The sequence below is a fragment of the Apis cerana genome, linkage group LG11 (genome assembly GCF_029169275.1).
Source record: "Apis cerana isolate GH-2021 linkage group LG11, AcerK_1.0, whole genome shotgun sequence".
NCBI lineage: Eukaryota > Metazoa > Arthropoda > Insecta > Hymenoptera > Apidae > Apis > Apis cerana.
Window position 1 is genome coordinate 13,254,320 of NC_083862.1, and position 16,738 is coordinate 13,271,057.

Genomic DNA, 16,738 nt, shown 5'->3' on the forward strand with positions numbered 1-16,738 from the left:
GGAAAAGTAGTGCGCTTTCGAGAGTGTTTTTTTTTTCGACAGAAAATTTAAATTTTCCTTGGCTTTATTTTGGGATGTATTTTGATTGATTTTTGAGAGGGGAGAGTTACAATCGCGCACGAAATAATATTTTGAGAATATTTTTCGATCGATTTCGAGGTCGTTATCGATTTGTTTTTCTGAAGGTTGAGATCTAAAATTATCCAGTTTTATTTTGGGATATTGATTGATTTTTCGGAGGGAAAATCACTCTCGTGAAATGTACTCCGAACAACTTCGCATTAAATACTTTCGAGAATATTTTTTGAGATATTTTGGAGCGATCATTAATTGTTTTTGAGGATAAAACTTTCGATTTAAAATCGATTTTTGAATTACTCGAGCAAGTCGTTTACCGCTCGAAGAATTTTGAGAATATTTCTCGACATTGGAACGATCGTTAATCACCGACGTTTCTTCAGGGTAAAGCTTTCGAGAGTATTTCTCGACAGAGGAGGATTGCGGCGCGAGAGTGAAAGTTACTCTTCAACGATCACTCTCAGCGCACTGTGTTTGCTATTGGAAAGTAACTTTGAAGAAGTTTTACCTTAGAGTACGCTCTCTTTACAGTCTTATCTCTCGATAACCGAGCCTCGATTTTCGCTCTCGCCACTTTCTTCTAAACCGAAAAAAAACTTCTTTCTCTTCGAAATAAAATCGATCCTTTCCCTTACACCTTCAATTAATAATATCGCATCACAATTCTTTTCCTCCACCACTTCTCTCATCAACTTTCGTATTTTTAAAAATATTTATCCGTACGAGAGAGCCAGAAAAGGAGAGAGAGAGAAGTAGAGAGAGGGAGGGCGAGAAGGAAATCCCATGGACGGAAACGAGGCCGGGCCCATAATTTCTCTGGGCGAAACAGGGGTGAGACGACGTCGACAGGATAGGAATAACTAATGGCTGGCGGTGGCTGGCATTTTTCAACATCTGCCCGGGACAAGTAATTATTCCTCTTTCCTCGAGGGATGCGAGCAACCTCGAAATTTCCTCGACAATGGAGCCGAAAATAAAATAAAAAAATTCCACGGATCGAGCGCGATCTGGCGGGAGGAGAAAAATACGCCGAGCGAGAGAGCGAGAGAGAGAGAGAAAGTCACTCGCCGTTAAGAACGATAACGAGCATCGCGGGGCAAAGACACGTCGGCTATCGTCGTTCTCGTTCAAGGACCCTGGCCAATCTCGTCTTTCACCCATCCATTTTAAACAATTTCCTTTTCTTTCCTCTTAAAGTTAAAATTCGTGGTTGAGGAAGTAGAAATTGCGAGCGATAATTCCAAGCGAGGATAAACTTGTTTCGAGTATAAGATAATTTTTTAAGAATCGTAATTGTTACGTTACAGGAGGTGTAGAGATTCAAGAAAGTGGAAACGATGTCGGGCGAAAAAAAGAAAAAAAAACGGCGTGGCGCGGTGTCGTTCCATTTGATACGCTTTCGAGTGAAAGGACGGAGCGAGAATGAAGGGAGAGAGAGAGGGAGGGAGGGAGAGAGAGAGAGAGAGAGAGAAGCGGAGACGAGTCGATTATCGAATGGCCGGCCGACTCGTTTCCGCTTGGCGTTTAGCCTCTCTCGCTCTTTCTCTCTCCTACGACTGTTCTTGTTAATTAACGCGATCGATTCGAAGAAATTAAACACGTTCCTTTCACGTGTCAACAACATTTGGCCGTTCGATCGCGAGATTTGCGAGATTGATCGCGTTGGAAATAGAATTAAATGTAAATAAAAATTGCGTTTATAATTAGTATATAGGATAAGGAAAGAAAATACGGTATAGTAATCGATATAAAAAATATATATACATAAATATAATATTCAACACAGTTTTGCAAAATTATGGCGGTAAAAGATAGAAAGTTTCTCGTTGCGTGGAACGATGCGAAATATCATTGACGAATCGTTGACATCGCTCGTTGAATTTCTAATGCTCAACGTTAAGTTTAATCTTAAACAAAGCTTATGATCAAATTGAAGATTGCAAAATTGAAATTTCAACGCGTCTCGATATTTCGTTTAATCTCGAACAATTCTTCGCGCGATTCGAAAACGAATTTTGCCCAGTTGAACGTTCGAACCGCTTGTCCCAACCGAGGGCCGAGCGCGAGAGAGAAAAGTATCGCGGTAATTGAAAACATCGTGTGGTCGCCGATAGGGGGCGACACTGTTTTCGCCACGGTTCATTGGCCACGACACTTTTACAATCGAACGGACGCGAGGCGTGAAAGCGAGGCCGTTGTATCTCGCGTAATTATCCGGCCCGTTATCAAACCGGCCAGAAACTGCAATTCTTCGCCATTTACAGATGGCGGAGAGACAGCCTCGTTCCCGTTTCCGTTCGCGTGCTCTCCCAAGATCCGCGTACGAAAACACCGTTCCCAAACAGAGAGAGAGAGAGAGGGAGAAATTCTTCCCAGTCACGACCGAGAAAAGTCGCTCTCCACTCCGTCATATATATATATATATATTACGTTTTTCGATGTTGAGTAATAGCGTTCGATTTCTAGTTTCTCCACTTTCCACGCATTCCTTCCCCCTTCTTTCCTTCGCTCTTTCAGATTCAGAATTTTAATTTTTGAAAATTCGTTCGAGAATTTTTCCCTTTTTTTTTTTTGTGAAAACACTCGCTATAAGTCTCTCGAATAAGTTGGGGCCAGTTTACGGGAGCAGAGAACAATCGGATCCGCGAAGCATACGCGTCCGCACGAGGCATCGTGTCACGAGCCCCACCAGTTCAAGTTTCAACCAAGTGGTTGCGTGTAACTCTGCCGTTCCGCTTTCTTACCCTTCCGGGCCACCTCCCCTCCCCTCCCCCTCCTCCTCGCTGCAGTTTCTAGAGCAAATGGAATGGGAATTCATCTTCCATCCTCCCTCAGCAAATTCTACTCCTATTTTTTACCACCTTCTTCACGATCTTTTATCCGAGAAGAGAGGTATTACTATAAAAGAGAGATTCGATTATAATTAACACGTTTGATAAATACTTTTCGGATAAATAATTACTTTCCACTTCAACTTAAGGAAAGGAGAAAATTCTCTTTGTCAAATTTTCAAAATTAAAGGGTTAAATTAATTTTAATAACAATCCCAACCAATGGTAAATGTGCAAACCCAAACAGCTCTCTCCGTTATCTAATCAATCGTCCGAACGATTGCCAACTTTTTCGTAAATGATTCAATCTCGAATACTGTAACGCGATTAAAATTACCGAAATTCGAAACATCTTCCCTCTTCTCCCCCGCCATTTTAGCCTCTCCACGGGGGCTGGAAATTGCAAATTGGCGAGTTTCAGTGACAGTGTGACGCGCAGGTAATCGGAGAAAGTCGTCGACCCCGTTCAGTTTGTAACCCAACGAGCGGTTGCGACACGGGGACCCTGAATCGGCGAAATTCCTGTCAGCTCGACGACACCGATGATTTCGAAACGGTTGACCACCGTTTAACGACCCCTCCGTTTCCCGATCGATCGATCGATCGATCGATCCTCGGCCAAGGTTTCGGCTCGATAATAATTCTACCCGATCGTCGTTCTCATTCCATTCCCTTTTTCATTAGAAATTCGAATCCAACGAGTTGGAGACAATTTTAATTAATAAAAGCATACGAATCGATATTGTATTCGTAACATTTCGCTCACCTTTTTTCTTGAGGAATTTGAAGAAATAGAAGGCTTATCCATATTAGGGAAAGTTCAAAAAAATATACTTTGAAAGAGAATAACAGTAAAAACGAAACTAAGTTTCTACATTTTAAATTATATTATTGAAGTAATATTTTTAAAAAATTTTTTTCATTGTATTTACTCTATTTCCATTTTAGGTGTGTATAAGCAAAAATTAACACGTCGTTTAATATGCCTGTAATTTTAGAACGTAGTTTGTATAAATTTCGTCATCTATTCATTTGTTATTCCTCGGATCTTCGTTCCTTTGTTCCTTAATAAAATGATATTACAGGAAAAAGCATCGAAACTCGAAGAGGAAAATAAATTTCAAGGTTGTCCCGCGGTGAACGAATCGTATACGAATAACCGGGCACTTGTTACGCCTTCGGCCGGATCGTCGCGGAGAGGACACGACCGTTGTTGTTATTGTTGTTGTCGCCGTCGCTCGAACGTGCGCGTCGGTTATTCCGCGGTTACGGAACGTTGACCAGTTATGAAATGCGGCCGGTTGCTTTCTTTCTCCGTCCGTGAAAGAAAGTTTCCGCCGGCGACTGCAATTTCCAACGTTCGAAAGTTTCGCCTCCTCCTCCTCCTCCTCCCCCTCCCCTCTCCGATTAGCGCCTCTCCCCGCGCGAAAGTGCCTCGTTGATCATGGTTGAAAACGAAATTTCTAAAAACCTTCCATTCTTCGATCTTCTGTTTCTGCAGAGTAATTGAAAGTAATTTAAAAAAAGGCGGGAGAAGGGGAAAAAGGATAATAACGATTCAGAAAATTGAAACGATTTGATTTATTTCTTTATGAATTTATCTTATTCTTTCTTGAAGCGGGTAATTTTTAATTGCACTTGTTTTTATTGCGTAAGAAGCGTTAATTCGGAAACGAGAAACGAGGAAAGTTTGGAGTTTTTAATGTTAAGGCGCGTGGGAAGAGGTCGTTGACCTTGATAAGGAAAAAGAAAGAGAGAGAGAGAGAATATGTTTCAAGGTCGGTGGAATTAATCCGGACAATTATCCAAGTTCGGTATAATTTAACTATGCGTTTTCTATTCGACCTCGTTCACGGAGATTTATGTTCCCGTCATTTTGTATTCCAAAAAAAAAAAAAGCGGTTATCTGGATGTTTCAAATGTTTACATTTGCATCGTTATCGATGTATAATTACTTCTCTCGAATACTCGTTGTTTGTGTACATTCGTATGTGTACGTATATATCGGTGCACGTTCGCGTATCACACAACGCTTCAACGATAAGCGTTCCAATAAATAAAACCACGCATACGATGAACGTAATCTTATCTTATTGCTCGCTTATTTTTCCTGAAATATTTTACACCCGGTATATTAATAAAAATTCTTCCCGCGAGCTCGCGATACGCGTCGCACATGTATACAACGGGTTTTTATTTTCAAGGACTCCAGCCATCTGATAAAGAATTACACATTCGAAATTAATCGCGCTTAAATTTGCTTAAACGCAGCCACGTTTCTTACCGGCTTCCGATTCGAGGCGAAAATCGATTTTCGAATGGGACGAGTCTTCGTTACGCTCACCTTCCACGCAGTCGCTGCTTCCTTTAATTTCCACTTATTGTTCCACCAACCGAACGTTAAATTACGTTGGCTTTCGTTTTTTTTCTTTCTTTCTCAGAGCAATCCTTTCCTTCCCTGATCTTTCCAAACAAGATGCTTTCCCTTTTTCCCTCGCGGGATCGATAAAAGTAGAAAGAAAGGCCAGGAAATGGACGAAAGCGCTCTCCGTCGTTTCAATTCTTCTCTCTCTCTCTCTCTCTCTCGCTTTTTCGCGAGGATCGCGAGAGAAAAGGATCTCCTCTAGGCTGCATTCGACGTCGGCCGTTAACGAGCGTGGTCAGGACATTGGCCTTCCACGCACAACATCCACGTTTCCTCCTTTACGTAACACGTTCCATCAGCCGTGCAAGATGGCGCGCGACTCACGCCAACGAGTCACGCTTGTGCACGCTAATCGACCACTACCCCGCACGCCTACCCACTTTCTCGAGCCGTCGCGTGCATCCAGAATGCGCGAAGAATGCGTAAGGAACGTGAGGGAGGTGAAAGGAGCTCCGTCCATCTTCTGCTCGCCAACAAGAGTTGGAAGGGTTGAATCGAATCGTCTCGGTTCGATTCGGTAAAGGATTCGTAGATTTTCTACTTCGCCGCTTCTTCCTTTCACGGCGTCGAACGAAGAGAGGAACGCGATTTGAACACAGATACGTTTCTATCGTAAAACAAGATACTTATTACGCGTTGCAATAATAATTCTACTTTTAGAATATTAGGAAGACGAGGATGTTTTATTCTACGGGTTATAAATACATCCGATGATCTGATTACGATTATTCATTCTTAAAGCTACACTCGCTATTGTACGGAATACCGTATCGTGAAATAGATAGTCGTTATATATATATATATTCCAACGTAATTCTATTTTTAGAACATGGAAAGTAGAACGGATATTTTATTTTACGAGTTATAAATACATCTGCCTATGATTATTTATCCTTGAAGCAAAAGCTCGCTCGATACACAATATGATTCACGATCGATTCGAGGATCGAGTGCCACCCTTATCGAGCCACTCGCGTTGGCGCGTGTCAGCGAATTCCTCGGTCGCTCGCGCCTTCGCGGAGGGGGAGGGGAGACGTGTCGCGGCCACGTGCGAGATAAGACGATCGAGGCTCGATATCCGATCTCGCGCATGCTCGGTCGTGTTTCCACGCCGAGCGGACTATTAGCACGCGACGGGACGGCCGCTCTTCTCTACTCCTGAAGAAACCCGTGCTTTTCTTGGCACGGACGACACACGCGGCGAGTTCCGTCCCGGTACATAAGTTATTTTACGTTCCCAACTCGTATCCTCGTGTTTGCTCTTGTTTCCTCAAGCCGGATTTCGTCTTCCTTTCGCTTTAATTGATTTATCGAATCAATTTTAGTTACGAATTAATACTCGTTACGAAGCAGTTATCTTTATTTCTTTACTTTAGCTTTAGAATTAAGGAGATGGGAAGAAAGTCACGGGAAAAACACTGTTGTTTTTAAAAGGAAATTTCACCGGAGAGAAAAAGAGAGAGATTACGTTATTACTCGTGTTATTCGAACTTGGATTATTTAAATTTATAGCTCGAATGTAGAATAATGCAGGATTCGATAACAGTCAGAGTCGTTTGAATGAGCCATTTCCACGCGCGTGCGCGCGAGTTTCATTAATTATATCGGGTAGCCTAGTCGGTAACGAGGAGAAAGTAGAGAAATTGGGGATTTCTACCGGATAACAGGGACTCGGTTAGCTCCGCCAAGCTTTCTCGATCGTCGATTATGCTCAATTACATAGCGGCGCGAGCTTTGCGCGATTACGACATCGGATGCAACGTGTGCGCTGTAGTAGTATAGAAATGCTAATGGGAAAGTTAGCATCGCCGCGTTTTCTAACGATCGCGGCGTCACCTTCGGCCGCCGTCACCGTCGACCTTCTTGCGGACAAGTGTCAATAACCCCCGCCGCTTGTGTCCAATGCTTGTCAATATGCTCGACCATTCTTTCCTCCTCTTCCATTTTTCTTCCATTCCCGCGCGCGGGGAATCGCGATACAAACGCGTAGGTAGCCTCTAACGCGAGATAAGGGGGAAATAATGAAGCCACGAGTCGACAAGCGAGCGAAAAATATTTACCATACTTATAGATTTGTCCGTTTAAAAAAATGAATCTCTCGGAAACTGCTCGTCCTATTCACTTTCGACCCGTGGAAATAGGGAAAAAGGTTGAGGCTGAAGATCGATCAGTTTTCGCGATAGATCGGTCGAGAAAGTGGGTCGCAGAAAGCAAGGCCACTGACACTGGCCGCAACCAGCCAGAGAGAGAGTAGTCTCTTCTCCCTTCGTTCCTTTTCCCTCCAGGTGGATGCCTCCCTCCATCTTTCCCTTCCCCTCTCCTCCGTTTCTTCTCCGCCACCGTCAGCCCCTTCTTTACGTTTCGTTGCGCGGCGATCGCGATCCCAAGCGCCGAATCGGTCTCGTAATATTTGCACCGGCGGCGGAGGGGGGTGGGGGCAGGCGGGGAGAGGCCGGTGCGCGCGCTCATCCGTGACGAGCGCGTTATGTCACTAACTAACAAACCGTCGCGCTACGAGCGATTCTTCTGGATCGCGTGACGACCAATGTCATGGTTTCTTCTTTCGCCTCGCTTCGACGCCACCGATGCACGCCCCTTCCTTTCCACGCGCCCTCCTCTCGCCCGTCGTTCGCTTTTTACGACCGTTTTTAAATTTTTCCAATTTTATCTTCCTCGTGTTCGTTTCATTCCTTGTTTATTTACGCGTTACACAGCGTTATTCGCTTCCTCTTTAATTCAGAAATTTTGTCTCTTATCCTACATCGCGTATATTCGTTATCCAATGTATTTTGAAGGATATATATATATTCGCTTCTTATTGGTTGCAGCAAGGATGAAATCCAAAGTTGAACGACATTGGCGCAAGGATCAAGGAAGTGGTTGCTATTCGATTGGGAAGGAAATACGAAATATATGGATTTATTTGATTTTGTGAAAGCTACTGGTACAACCAAGGTTAACCATTGAAGAAATTGCACGTTTTTCGCCCAATTCTCTTTCCTTGTAATTGACTCTTGTAAATTAATTAACTCGTTCTTCTCCGTTCGTAACCAACTTTATTTTACTCTGGATTAAATATTTCGTCACGGAAAAAGCCACCTGCGACTGAATTAATATCCTATTTCCCGTAAAAGAAGAAGAAGCAAGAGGAAGGTAAATAATTTCGGGATATCGGGATAGTTTCGCGAGTATCGGTGAATTCAGGCGAACTTGTGCCCTCCGTATCGAGGTTAAGCGTTTTCGTTTCGATTCGAGTCGGAGGTCGGTCACCCCGCGGAATAGTAGCCGGTTGGGTGCATCGAAGGAAACTCTCACTCGAGCTCGACTCGAGCCGTTGTTCGCGCGTTCCGCCTCGCGCGGATCCGCACTGCCAATGCCGAATTCCGCCAGGTCAACGTACCACTTCCGACTTTCTTGTCCGCGCCTCGTAACGTTGCATCACGTGAACCGTTCCACACCGCTCATTACTTTTCACGCCAATGCCAACTCCCCCTTCCAGTGCAAACAGTTTTTTCAATGCACGAACAGTTTTGTGCAAATACATTCTCTGGAATTTCTATTCTTGATTATATATTTTATTTATATGTATTATATATATATATGTATTATATATATGTAATATGATACATTGATTTAATTAATTGGCAAGAGAGATGTTTGAGGCAGATAACTTATTTATTTCAAGTATCGTGGATACTTTCTTTCCACTTTATTTTCCCATTCAGTAACTCGTTTTCTCGAGCGAAATTTCGATTCGACGTTTAGAATTGGAGATTTTCGAGTCGAGTGTTGTTCGAATTACTCGATTATTAATCCGAGTGGTAACAATCATGAATGAGAATTGGCGAGAAATTTTTTCCTCCTGGATAAGGATAATAATCGATTATTGCGATGCACGATTCTTTCACTTTCCTTCGAACCCAAGTGATTCGTGAATCGAGCGGGGAGATCGGCGCGTTTCCGTGTCCGGTGCGCCGCGTGCGTGGCGGAGGAACCTCCCCCTCCTCCTCCTCCTCCTCCTCCTCCTCCTCCTCCTCCTCCTCCTCCTCCTCCTTGTTTCGCTCGTTCGAATCCACGGATTGTCAATGACCCCGGAGAAACTCTCGCTGCAACGAAACGCCTTTCTCCACCTCTCTCGATTCTATATCGCGTGTTTCGCGCGCATTTTTTTCTCCAACTCTGTTGTGTTTTCGAGCTCGAGAATTTAGGGGAACGTCCCAGCATTTTGATCAGTCGTGATCTGATCTTCGCAATCGATTTTTTTTTCTATTTTTCTAAAACTATTAGAATTGGAATTTTATTATTATTATTTTGTTCGATTTCAAAATCGAATCTTCGGTGATCTCCTCTTTTTTTATTTTTTAAAAAGCATGAAATTTATTTAATTCCGCGATTTGCTTTCACGATGAAGCAGAAATGGGTCTGAAATCGATTCGGTGGAGTCAACGGGTCGTCGGCGTAATTCTTGGACGCGCGAAGGGACAAAAGGAGCAGTTGGGCAATCGCGTTAGGTTTATTTCCAAGCTGATCCGCGTTGTCCTTCGTTGTGCCTCGTGGCGAGTCCACGTGAGTGTCCCGCCCGTTTCGGCCACGTGAGTGCTAAAACTGTACTTTTATGGCGCCCAGAATTTTCCTCCAGTCGACTTTCCCTCTGATCCGCGGAAAAATGCGGAAAAACGGGGAGGGAAAAACCTCCTTCTTCTCCTCTCACGGAAGAAATTTCTGGATTTGAAATTTTGAAGGAAAAAATTTCGTTATGTTACAATAAAGAAGAAGAAAAATGAATCTCATGATTGAATTTTAATTGAAAATTTAAAAAGACGGTAATTATTATCGTTGATTCGTTCGATCGAAAGACAATTTATTATGCTTATGCTTCGATACACTCCAGCTATTTAAATTTCAATTCACGAGGAGCTGATCGATCTATGAATCTCTAAAACGATCTATTTTTGACGAACAAGCGAATAATATATATTGAAAGTTCCTTTAAATTACGAGAGAATAATCTTTCTTGCAATAATCCCATGGTCGAAAATGAAGAGATACAGAGACGACGCAAAAACTAACCTCCAATCTTCAGTAGTTTAGATTTTGTTTGAGTCGAGTCGAGAAGGGATAGGATTGAAAGTAATCGAGTCACTAGTTCGAATTTTGAAAAGAAATGAAAAAGAAGGAAGAAAATTTTATCCTCGATTTTTGTCACGACAACGAAACAGGCTTTCTTAATAGCACAGCTCGGAACGAAGTTGGCTGCGTAAACATTCGCGACTAGCGACACTGGTGTGAAAAAACGAAATTACTTTGCGGACAAGCGTAGCATTTCGAGTGAATTGGACGGAAGAAATTTAGAATTCGGATCGAATGTATCGAGATAAAAAAAATTTCGTCGATAATATTATCATGGTTGCTTGCGGATACGAAGAAAAGGGCGTTCGAGAAAGTTGCGCAACAAAGTCTCGTCTCGAAGGCGAGAAATTACGCGCGCGACGTACAATTACGAAACGGCGAGGGATTAATATCTGAATCGTTTGTTAAACATCGCGCAGCTGTTGTATCTCGAATGGAAAGATAAGGAAAGCGGGCGCGAAGGAGAGGGAGAGGGGGTTGAGAAATAATATCGTGATTCATGGTGTTTTGCGAGTCGGCTGGCGAAACAGAGGACGGAAGAAACGGCCGACCTTTACCTCCGTCAATATACGTCCCTCTCTTTCTTTCCTCGTTAAAGCCGTCGTTTCAATTTTGCGCCGAGAAATATCTTATCTCTACATCTGCTCGCAACTGCTGTTTCCATCGTTTCTCCGAAACGCACGTGCCCCACCATATGAATAACAAAAATTCCGTCGGGAGGGAAATAATTAATCCCGACACTTTTACCTAACCTTTTATTTCCCGGTGAAAAATTTTGTCACCCGAATATCATATTCTCGCGTTATCTGACGCGAATCGAATATATATATTACGCGCTTTAATGCACCGTTTATCTTCGATTCCTCGAATTCGAGGGAGAGACTTTGAAAAACATTTCTTCGACGTAAACATCGATGTCGCTCCGATAAAAAAAAAGAAGAAGAAAGAAAGAAAGAAATTCATCGTCGCTCTTTCGTAACTTTGAAAAAAATCCAACGGCTCGCGAGCTTCGAAACAGAGAGAAGAAAGAGAGAAAGAGGTTATGCGCAACGTGAAGTAACCGAGTCTCGGCGAATATATCGGTTGCTTCCAAATACATTATTCCCCCTCCCTTCCCCTCTTATTCTTAAACTTTCTTCCCGCCCAGGATTAACGACACGACCGTTTTAACAATGCCGGAGCGGATAGCTGCAATTTTATACGGATACTTTCACTCCTCTATTATTATTATTATTATTATTATTATCATCATCATCGTCATCTTAGAAGAAGTTTCTTCGACCGTCATCGTCTTTCACCGACCACGTCCCTCTCCTCCAGTCTCTCCTTCAGAATCGGAATCTTTTCCGCGTCGTACCGGAAAGAGTCGTGCCGGACAAGATGTTGCGTTGCATTTCGAACGTTAGCACGTTGGAGGGGGGACAAGGATCCCATGTTCGAGGAAAGGAAATAAATATTTGGCGGGAGGGAGGCCGGTTTATAAATGCCCGCTCGCCACGAACCGATTCTAAATCTGGAGATTATGCGGTCACCGCGGTTGCAACACGGTTGCAATCGCGCGATATATCGACGTTCCACGTGCGAGAATCTTGGAATTTTGCGCGGTTGGCGGAAAGGGGGGGAGGGAAGGGAGAAAAAGAAGATAGGAAATGAAAAATGAAATTTCTGCAGAAGAGGTATTGACAAATCGGACCTTTCGGAAAGGATTTCGAGAAAAATCGGCGCTTGGCGCCGCTCTTCTCGCTATTTCTGACTGCCAAAATTTAAGGTGCCGCCGCACCGTCGACCGGGCGGGCTTAGGCGGCGTTCACACCGAACAGTGGATCGCGTTTCCCGATGGATATTGAAAATTTAACCCAACCCAACCATTTATCCGCGACATGTATTCACCCTTAAACCTGTTCGCGCGAAATTTCGTTCGGAACCGGTCTCTCGGGAACGGTGTCAAGTTCAACGTTATGCACGAGGCCTAAGGCTGTGGCCCGAAGGTGCACACCGCAGTTGACGGATGCGCGCGAGCCACCGCCTAGGACAGGTCAGTGACAAAGCAAGGTCACGTCAAGTGGCTCGCAAGCCTCGTGCTCCGCCCCTCCCCCCGCGACGGAGAAAAAAGAAGGGCAGCACGTATCGTAATTCTTTTCGAGACTCGATCTCTTTTCATCCCTTCTTCGAGTACGTTTCTCGACGAGGGACGGTTGACGGACGGTTACGCAACGCTCGGCTCGGTTTTAATCGACTGACATCGCGGCGGAATGTCTGTCGATATGAACGTTCGAATGGGGTCGTTGCACGTTTAGGAACGCATCGTCGGATTGCCGGGACGGAAATAACTCAAGGAACACGGCTCATAAACTCTGTTGTGCAGCGCAATATTATTCGTGCGTCAACGAGAATAAATCCGCGCGAGGGTTTAGAATCGATTCGAGCCGCCCGCGTTCACCCACCTCTTCGTGCGCGCTGAGAGAGAGGGGATGCGTTTCTTCGTATTTCTCCTCGTACTTTAAAATCGGACTCGATTCGAAATTTTCCTCGGCTCAAATTTGCCCGGCGGGGGATTATTGTTACATCGATTGGCAATTAGATTTCGCGGACGGTAAACTTGGTTAATCATAATAATTGTCGATTGCGTCAGCTTTTGATTCACGCATAATACTATTACAACGATAACACGAAATATCGTGTTGAATCAACATTGGCTAGTTACGTCTCGTATGGCGTGCAAACAAGCCACTGTCAACATCGTCGGAATTACTGTATACAACAGGACAACAAATGACAAGGGACGGATTGACTCACGCAACGATAATATAATTTTCATCGGAGATATTAATAATATCGACGAGCGTAATTCTAATCGCGGGGATCTCGCGGTAAAAATCGCGCTCGAGGCTGATTCACGAATTAATATAATGCCGATTGTAATACTGTCGCGGAGAAAAAAAGGGAAAAGGAGAGAGAGGGAAAATATCGTATTGACTCATCTGCGCGGAGATAAGTTTGATATAAATATTGGCAACAATGTGCAATCGCATCGGGAGGATGACTCATGAATAGTAGCGATGCAATTGTACGCTAAAAATGTTGCATCGCGAGGATCGATCATCGCGACGTATAAAACGAAAATGTAATTCTGCTTTTCGCCAACGACTTGGTTGTCGGAATCGTTAATCGTTAATAAAGGGGGTTGCAGGGACGCACGAGTTTTAAAATGCGATCGTGAATTTAATTGCACATCGACGGATCTATTTTACGCGTCGTGATTCATCGCTAAAAAAAAAGGAGAAACGTTTAAACTTCTAATAATACCGCGTTAATTTTCTCGCGACGGCTATGGACAGCCGAGATAATACGATTACTCGTGAAACTTTACGAAAATTTCTGATGAGCCAGCTCCTCGTAGTCGTGAAAAAACGCGCGTTGCATTGACGCAACCACGGTTTCGAGAAGAGAGGAAAAAAAAAAAAAAAAGATACGTCGCATATGCAAACGAAGCGTCTTGCTTTTTGGCCGAAAAGTGGACGCGTGGCTCGAGAACGAGGCGTAATTTCCCTGGTTATTTTTCGAAACAAAACGATTCCCCTGCCAAATCTCGAAAATTGATATTAAATCTTGTTTACCCTCGAGTTTCATTCGGAGGAATTTCTTGTTCATTCAACTTACGGGATCGAATCGAATTAAAAAAAAAAAGAACGATATTTCTTCGCCATTTCTTTTAATAGCGAGCGAGAGAGAGAGAGAGAGAACGGCTTCGTTTATTTATCATCGGAGGAGCTTCTATTTTCGACGCGGGATATATATTATTGCCTTTCCCCAAACGCGCCGCCACCTTTCTCCCAAGATATTTATAACGTATCGCTACTACTCGCGTATTCGCGATCGCGTTCGACAAAATGCCACGGCTTATAAATAGATATCGTTTCGCTATTATTCCACGCGGCAGTTATTCGCGTCGATAAATAATCAGATCGGGAGGAGCGAGTGGAGAGGAGTCGCGAGAGAGAGAGACGCGTATGTAATTTTCATTTCGAATGTATAATTCATAATTTGCCACTTACGTAAAGGTTGATTCCTCCATACACACAGCGCGTATATACTGTTACACGACGCGCTAATTACACACGCGAGGAGCGCAGTCGCGTTCGTTGTTTACTACTTTAACGAGCCGTGGGTCCCTCGTGACTTCTTCTCTAAATCGGACGCGAGAGTCGATTACGAACGATCGTTTCATTCCTTCTCTTCGTTCCTTTATTCACCTCTTCCAACGTAACACATTTCCGTCCCGAATTATTATATCGCATGTTATCCGTTTACGTAATTATATCATAAATATTCAAACTTAGATCGCTCGTTGGGGATTCAGGAAAGGGGATCGAAGAAATCGTTGATTTTAACGGAGAAAGTTTCCATTACGATATCCCATTACGTTCGGCTAACGTTTTTCACGAAGCGATTCGTGGTTATCGTCCGATCAACGTTGGATGGAACAGGTTGGCAAGGCAGCGTGGAAACTACGCCTCGCTTTGTCGGGAGAAATTTGGCGAGCGAGGGCGATGATATCGCGAAAAGATTGGCCGCGTGCCAACGCTTCGTCGTTTTCCGTCGAAAAACAAAGAGACGAGAACGCCCTCTCGATTTCGCACCTTCCACTCGGAGGAAAACGAAGTAGGCGTCGACGATTTTGCCTCTTATTTCGACACTCGAATTATTTCGTATCGAAAATGAATCGTATCAAAAAAATCGATTCTCATAAGCCCGTGTCTCGATCGCGAATTTTCTAGTGGCGCAAAGTAGCACGTCTCGAGAATCGATGGACAGTTACAGTCAAATGGCACGAGAGGAATAAGATAACTTTTATTATTCCTGTCGGCCGCCGTTTCATTGGAGACACGGTTGAGTTTCAGCGTCATCCGGTTTCGTCAGCGGGCGGATGCGCGGTGAACGAAATGTTCCACGAAACGAGCGGTCGGCGATAGCGCGCGAAAAACATCCGCCCTCTCTCTCTCTTCGCTCAGTGCGCGGAACTTGGCGGAAAAAAAGAATCGAGAGGTCGATCCCGAATCTCCTGACGCGTAGACCGAGACCCAGACCCAGACCCACGAGACGGACCTTGAAACGCACGCTCGAAATCTAGACCTAGTCCAACAAACCGTAACCCCGTGACGATGACTCATTCGAGCGTAACAACCGTAGACGGTCGAATTCCTAATAATCTCTCGTCCCGTTCCAACGCTTTATTAAATCGTGACCACGATACTTTCCTAGAACGATCGCACAAAGGAGTCATCCGTGGCGCGATCTTGCATAACTGGCTTCTTTTGGGCAAACACGTTCAAGGTCGTCGTGGTGAGCGGCCGGCATTCTTTCCCAGCTTCTTTCGCGTGCCCGCGCACGCACACACTCGTTCTAAATTCCCTCCAACAAATTGACCATCCTCCCCCCTCTTTCTCTAACGTCGCTTCGAGGACGAGGCACCGAGAGAGAAAGAAAAGGAATAACGTTATCGCGAAACGCGTGAAATTCTCCATCTTTTTCGATCGTTGGAAGGGACCGGTGCAGAAGAGAGATGGAGATAGAGTACTTAGAGTCACGAAGAAACGCTCGCTCGCACACCTTCCACTCTCTCTCTCTCTCTCCCTCTCTCGTCATTATTCCCGACGGGACGTTGCATAACACGGCCGTTTCTGTGAACTCGAGGGTGATGCGGCGTCGCCGTGGCCCAGCCTAACCTCGACTTCCTCTCCCTCCTCCCCGCTATCCCGATGCTTCCCTCGGCGGCCGCTCCGCGGCGCGCGCTCGGCTCCCTCCGCCCCTGCTCGGCCCGCCTCGCCGCCGCTTTCGGTCGAGTGGCTGAATTTGTCCTGCATAGGGGGCATCGGGACATTACCCGGGTGACCTTGGCTGGTGCGGACTGCGACGCCCGACGCTGTTTGTGCACCGCCGCTCGAGCATTGCACCTTGCTCTATCGCGCGACACCCTACCCTTCCCCGTCCATCTTCCCTTCCTCCACCGCCGCCCCCTCCCCGCCCACGGTTTCGACTCCCGTCCTCGTCGAATCAGCCACCGCCACTGCCCTTTCTTTCTTTCTTTCCTTCTTTCCTTTCTTCCTTCTCTCGCGTCTCTCTCCTCCCACGGCCCACCGTGCTCCCCGTTTATCGAGCAGGCGTGGGCAGCGCCGCCCGACCCTCTCTCTCTTTCTTTCTCGGTTATACGGGATGCGCGTTCTCCGTCCCTCCTCGCAAACTTTTCGACGCCCTTACGCGCCCTCGACCGGTT

General features: G+C 45.0%; 1 long non-coding RNA gene across 1 annotated transcript in view; it reads left to right on the plus strand.

The window, feature by feature from the left end:
- LOC133666994 (uncharacterized) overlaps window positions 1-16,738 on the plus strand; it is a 76,956-nt gene that overhangs the window by 29,626 nt on the left and 30,592 nt on the right. The window contains exon 3 of the long non-coding RNA XR_009832008.1: window positions 8,163-8,487. This is a non-coding gene — a long non-coding RNA (uncharacterized LOC133666994). The remainder of the gene's footprint in view (window positions 1-8,162; window positions 8,488-16,738) is intronic.